The 6,000-nt window shown below is 43.2% G+C and overlaps 1 long non-coding RNA gene across 1 annotated transcript in view; it reads left to right on the plus strand.

Moving 5' to 3' along the window:
- The window catches only part of LOC143960071 (uncharacterized), a 134,852-nt gene extending 130,125 nt beyond the window's left edge, over window positions 1–4,727 (plus strand). The window contains exon 6 of the long non-coding RNA XR_013270252.1: window positions 977–4,727. This is a non-coding gene — a long non-coding RNA (uncharacterized LOC143960071). The remainder of the gene's footprint in view (window positions 1–976) is intronic.
- The last annotated feature ends 1,273 nt before the right edge of the window (window positions 4,728–6,000 follow it).

The following is a 6,000-nucleotide window of genomic DNA, read 5'->3' on the forward strand; positions in this document are numbered from 1 at the left end:
AACATTGTTTCTGACCAAGTACCTCTTTCAACAAAAGAATGCACCCTGCCACACTACAAAGATGGTTCAAGAATGGTTTGAGGAACACAATAACAGTTCAAGGTGTTGATCTCCAAATTCTCCGGATCTCAATCTATTGAGCATCTGTGGGATATGCTGGAAAAACAGGTCTGATAGATGGCGACCTCATCTCACAACTTACAGGACTTAAAGGATCTGCTACTGAAGGCTTGGTGCTAGATATCACAGCTTACCTTCAGAGGTCTGTTGAAGTCCATGCCTGGACAGGTCAGGGCTGTTTTAGTGGCAAAAGGGGCTTTTTTGGTAGCATAAGGAGAACATACTCAATATTAGGTGGGTCATCATAATGTTATGGCTGGTCGGGGTATCTCCAAGGTGTCCATTGAGGTTTGTACAGGAGGACTTCCTTTATCTTATATAGGTAATAGGCCGCTTGCTATAACTCCTGTCTGTAACACCCAAATAAACATTTTATCGGTATCGTGCACCGCATGTTGTGGCTTCTTATACAATGCCATATGTTATACTATTCATAGTGACTGTAAGATTAAATGAGGAAAGAAAAATATCTTGTCACAGTGCCGAATTTGACAATTCTTTTCTAAGTTAAAATCAGACTGAGTGGTTTGTCGAAACAAGCATAGCCAGCAGTTGATCAGAATTACAGAAATTCTTCAGTAAAGCACTCGAGGTATGAAGTCACACTGTGCCGAATCAGAAGCCTATTCATGTACACACAACTCAATCATTACTCCTTGCACCTTTGCTCGTACTAGGAAAAATACCGAGGGCCCTACACATCAGCATCGTGTTTCCATTTAATCGCAGCCACTTCATATTCTTTATCCCCCAACAGTGAATTTTTTTCCTTTTTTAACTTTTTTTTTCCTCTTGGCATCAGCACAAACAGAAATTCGCTGTAGCTTAAAGTCTGCAATGTGTTTTTTTTTTTCAGGCATGATAAGGAATGAGTGACTAGATGAGGGACCTTGGACTGAAGACCTGATGATGTCATGGCTCCAGTGAGATCAATGGATATAGTCATTGCCCTTAGAGTACATAACTCATTGTGTATTTCCCTAAGTGGACCATAAGACACCCAGCACCAAGTATTGTATGTATTCAACTCTGCCAATTACTTGCCATGTCGCTGAGTACTATTCTGTATTGTGAGATCCCTCTTTGCTGTTTTCTGCTCTAGCCACATGATTGGGTTTCTTTCTTTCTTTTGTATGCCAAGTTATTCTGTAGGCTGAATACAATAGTACAAGAATTACCTGGGTATATTGGAATATATTGCAGCTTAAATTAAAAGAAGAATTACGGGTAAAACATAGCTTGTCCTAGGCTTCATGTACACTACAGCTCCTAAACTTGAGTTTAACCGTTTCCCGTCTGCCGGCCATCAAATGATGGCTGGGCAGCGTGCCTTCCGTTCTGGGTGGATGTCATATGACGGCCTCCCAGAATGACCACTCTTGTGCGCCCATGGGGGCACGCATTGCAGCGATCGGTGGTGCAGTGTGTCAGTCAGACACACCGCTACACCGATCTTAGTAAAGAGCCTCTGACGGAGGCTCTTTACCACGTGATCAGCCGTGTCCAATCATATCTGATCACTATGTAAACAGGAAGAGCCATTGATCAGCTTTTCCTCACTCGCGTCTGACAGACGCGAGTAGAGGAGAGCCGACCGGCTGCTCTCCTGACAGGGGGAGTCTGTGCTGATTGTTTATCAGCGCAGCCCCTCCTCGGATGCCCACCCAGGACCACCAGGATGACGCCAGGACTACCAGGGATTGGCACCACCCTGGACCACCAGGTATGCCATCCTAGACCACCAGGGAAATGCCAATCAGTACCCAGGCAGCTGCCAATCAGTGCCCATCCTCAATGCCTACCAGTGCCAATCAATGTCATCTATCAGTGCCGTATATCAGTACCCATCAGTGCCACATATCAGTGCCCAGTAGTGCTGCCTATCAGTGTCACCCACACGTATCCATCAGTGCAGCTTTTCACTGCCTATCAGTGTCGCCTATCAGTGCCCATCAGTGCCCACCAGTGCCACCCATGAGTTCCAGCTATCAATTCCCATCAGTACTGCATATCAGTGCCACCTATCAGTGCCGCCTACCCGTGCCCATCGTCAGTGCCTGCCAGTGGCCATCAGTGCCACCTCATTGGTGCCACCTCAGTGCCCATCAGTGCCCCCTTATCGGTGCCAATCAGTGAAGAAGAAAACTTACTTATTTACAAAATGTTATAACAAAATAAACTTTTTTTTTTTTTTAAATGTTAGGTATTTTTTTATTTGTTTAGCAAAAGATAAAAAACAGAGGTGATCAAATACCACCAAAAGAAAACTCTATTTGCGGGAACAAAATAATAAAAATCCTGTCTGGGTACAGTGTAGCATGACCGCGCAATTGTCAATTAAACAGTGACAGTGCTAAAAGCTGAAAATTGAATTGGGCAGGAAGGGGGTGTAAGTGCCTGGTATTGAGGTGGTTAAGAGCATTTGGCATTTTTTTGCCAAAGCTCCTGAACTTAACTCTATAAAAGCCTATGTCTCAATGTACAGAATCGTTTAGGAGCTGCTGCGGGTAGAGGAGGTTCAACCTCCCTTAACCTCCCTCTCCTGAATGCGGAAGAATTGCGTTCAGGATAGAAACGTTTTGACCGCCGGTTGCAAAACACAATTTTGCCATGTAGGTTATGTGTACATGAAGCCTTTAACCACTTCCTGCCCAGGCCAATTCTGACATTTCTCTCCTACATGTAAAATTCCTAATTTTTTTGCTAGAAAATTACATAGAACCCCCAAAAATTATATATGTTTTTTTAGCAAAGACCCTAGAGAATACAATGGCGGTCATTGCAACTTTTTATCTCGCACGGTATTTGCGCAGCAATTTTTCGAACGCGTTTTTTTCAGAAAAAAAAACAGTTTCATGCTAAAAAAAAAACAAATCAGTAAAGTTAGCCCAATTTTTTTGCATAATGTGAAAGAGGAGGATACGCCGAGTAAATAGATACCCAACATGTCACGCTTCAAAATTGCACGCGCTCGTGCAATGGCGCCAAACTTTGGTATTTAAAAATCCCCATAGGCGACGCTTTAAAATTTTTTACTGGTTACATGTTTTGGGTTACAGAGGAGGTCTAGGGCTAGAATTATTGCTCTCGCTCCAACGTTCGCGGCGATACCTCACATGTGTGGTTTGAACACCGTTTTCATATGTGGGCGGGACTTACGTATGCGTTCGCTTCTGTGTGCGAGCTCACGGGGACAGGGGCGCTTAAAAAAATTTTTTTTTCTTTTTTATTGTTAATTTTATTTTTATTTTTTTAGTTTTACACTTAAAAAAAAAAAAAAAAAATTGATGACTTTTATTCCTATTACAAGGAATGTAAACATCCCTTGTAATAGGAATATGGCACGATCGGACCTATTTACAGTGAAATATGGGGTCAATAAGACCCCATATCTCACCTCTAGGCTGGGCAGAATAAAAACAAAAAAAAAAAAAAAACGATCCTGGCTTCCTAGCCAGATTGGCGCCGTTAATTTGAATAACGAGGCCGGGCGTGACGTCATAACATCGCGCCCGGCCTCCGAACGATCATAGAGACTCCGGGGACAATCTAGTCCACCGGAAATCTCTATGATCACATCCTGGGGCCGGCGGATCCTGTGACCGACTCACCGATGGAAACGGTGAGTCGGTAGAAGCACCGGAGGGCGGCGGGAGGGGGGGGGGGCGTCCCCTCCCGCCGCCCGTAAGAACGATCAAGCGGCGGAACAGCCGCTATGATCGTTCTTATGGTGCAGGGAATCGCCGGCTGAAAACGGTAATATCTAAATGATGTCTGTGGACTCAGGCATCATTTAGATATAACCACCGAAACCCCAGGCCGTCAATAGACGTACTGCGGTTTTGAAGTGGTTAAATGCTCCCTTCCCCCTCCCCACCTATGCTGACTAAACCATGTAAGATGTATATACTTACCTATTTTCTGGCATTTCTGGTCCAGCCATATGATCCAGCTCTGCTGTGTCAGCCAGCGGCAGCTGCAGGGTAGAGTAGGGACTGCAGAAAATGCATGTGCCATAGGAATCCTATGGGTGACGTCACCGCTCCCAGGCATTCCTAGCTATTGTCAAGCACTCTCTTCTCTCCCCTGCAGACACCGCTGGCTGATACAGGGGATTACGTGACCAGACCAAAGCAGGCAGAAAGTAGTTTAGTATATACGGTACATATTTTTAAGGTTAGTCAGCATAGGTGCTAGGAGGAGGCAGAAGACATTTTTTTTAAGACTAGTTAACTGGTAGCCTTGATTTTTAAGTTTGATTCCAGATACAAAAACATTAATTTAAATATACTCCAATATGCCCTGTTTTCCATTATTTGATTTGGAAATTAAACCTCCCACATTTTGATTTAAAACCCTACAATACTCCAAGTCCTTAAGGCAGTTTGGCAGCTTCAAACTCATGGGCCTATTTCATGTCGACATGACTTCAACATGTTATCGCCTTATGTACTCAGATAACATACCCTCCCAATTTCTTCAAGAATCAAACCCCCTCCACAACTTTGAAACCCTTAATTATCTTAACCACTTGCCACCCAGACCAATTCTAACACTTCTCTCCTACATGTAAAAATCATCATTTTGTTTGCTAGAAAATTACTCAGAACCCCAAAACACATATATATATATATATATATATATATATATATGTTTTTTTTTAACAGAGACCCTAGAGCAGTGATGGCGAACCTTGGAACCCCAGATGCTTTAGAACTACATTTCCCATTGTGCTGCACTGCAGAGTGCATGACCATCATGGGAAATGTAGTTCCAAAACACCTGGGGTGCCAAGGTTCTCCATCACTGCCCTAGGTAATAAAATGGTGGTCATTGCAACCTCTTTATTATCTCGCATGGTATTTGCGCAGCAATTTTTCAAACGTATTTTTTTTTTCTTTTAAAAACAAACACTTTCATGCATTAATACAAAAAAAAACAGTGAAGTTAAGCCGATTTTTTGCATAATGTGAAAGATGATGTTACGCCAAGTTAATAGCTGTAGTGCTTTAAAATTGCGCACACCTGTGGAATGACACCAAACTTTGGTACTTAGAAATCTCTATAGGCGACTCTTTATATTTTTTTACAGGTTACCTGTTTAGGTGATGATTAAGCACAGTGTAGCTGTGTGAAACATGTAACCTCTGTTCTGGCTCTTGCACTTGTGGTGTATGTAATTTCATATGGAACATTAATAAATGGACTTCAATAACATCGGTGTGCAGCCAATCTTCTTAATTTTCATTTAGAGTTACAGAGGAGGTCTTGGGCTGGAATTATTGCTTTTGCTCTAATGTTTGCGGCGATACCTCACATGTGTGGTTTGAACGCCGTGTACATATGTGGGCATGACCTACGTATGCTTTCACTTCTGCAAAGGAGCATGCAGGATCGGGGGCACTTTTACTTTTTTTTTCTATTTTGACACTTTCCCTTTACATTTTTTGATCACTTTTATTCCTATTACAAGTAAAACATGTAAACATCCCTTCTAATAGGAATAGGGCATGGCAGGTTCTCTTTACAGCGAGATTTGGGATCTATAAGTCTCCAGATCTCACCTCTAGGCTGAAAAGCCTAAAACCAAAAAGAAAATGATCTCGGCTTCCCAGCCAAGGCAGTGTTTACTATAACGTGTTTCATAAAGTTGTGCCCAGCCTCCTAAGGTCATAGAGACTGCCGGGGACCATCTGGCCCGCGGTATTCTCTATGGTGAACTTCCAACTCCAGTGGATTCCTTCTCTGTCTCGTCTATCACACAGGGGAGGCAGTAGAAGCACCGGAGGGAGGCGGGAGGGGATTTCCCCTTCTGCCGCCTGTAAGTCTGCAACGTCATATGACGTTGTGCGGGCCAATGCCCCTTCAATTGCCTATACT

The sequence above is a fragment of the Lithobates pipiens genome, unplaced genomic scaffold (assembly GCF_037356315.1).
Source record: "Lithobates pipiens isolate NorthernLeopardFrog02 unplaced genomic scaffold, aLitPip1_a1.2 Scaffold_8, whole genome shotgun sequence".
NCBI lineage: Eukaryota > Metazoa > Chordata > Amphibia > Anura > Ranidae > Lithobates > Lithobates pipiens.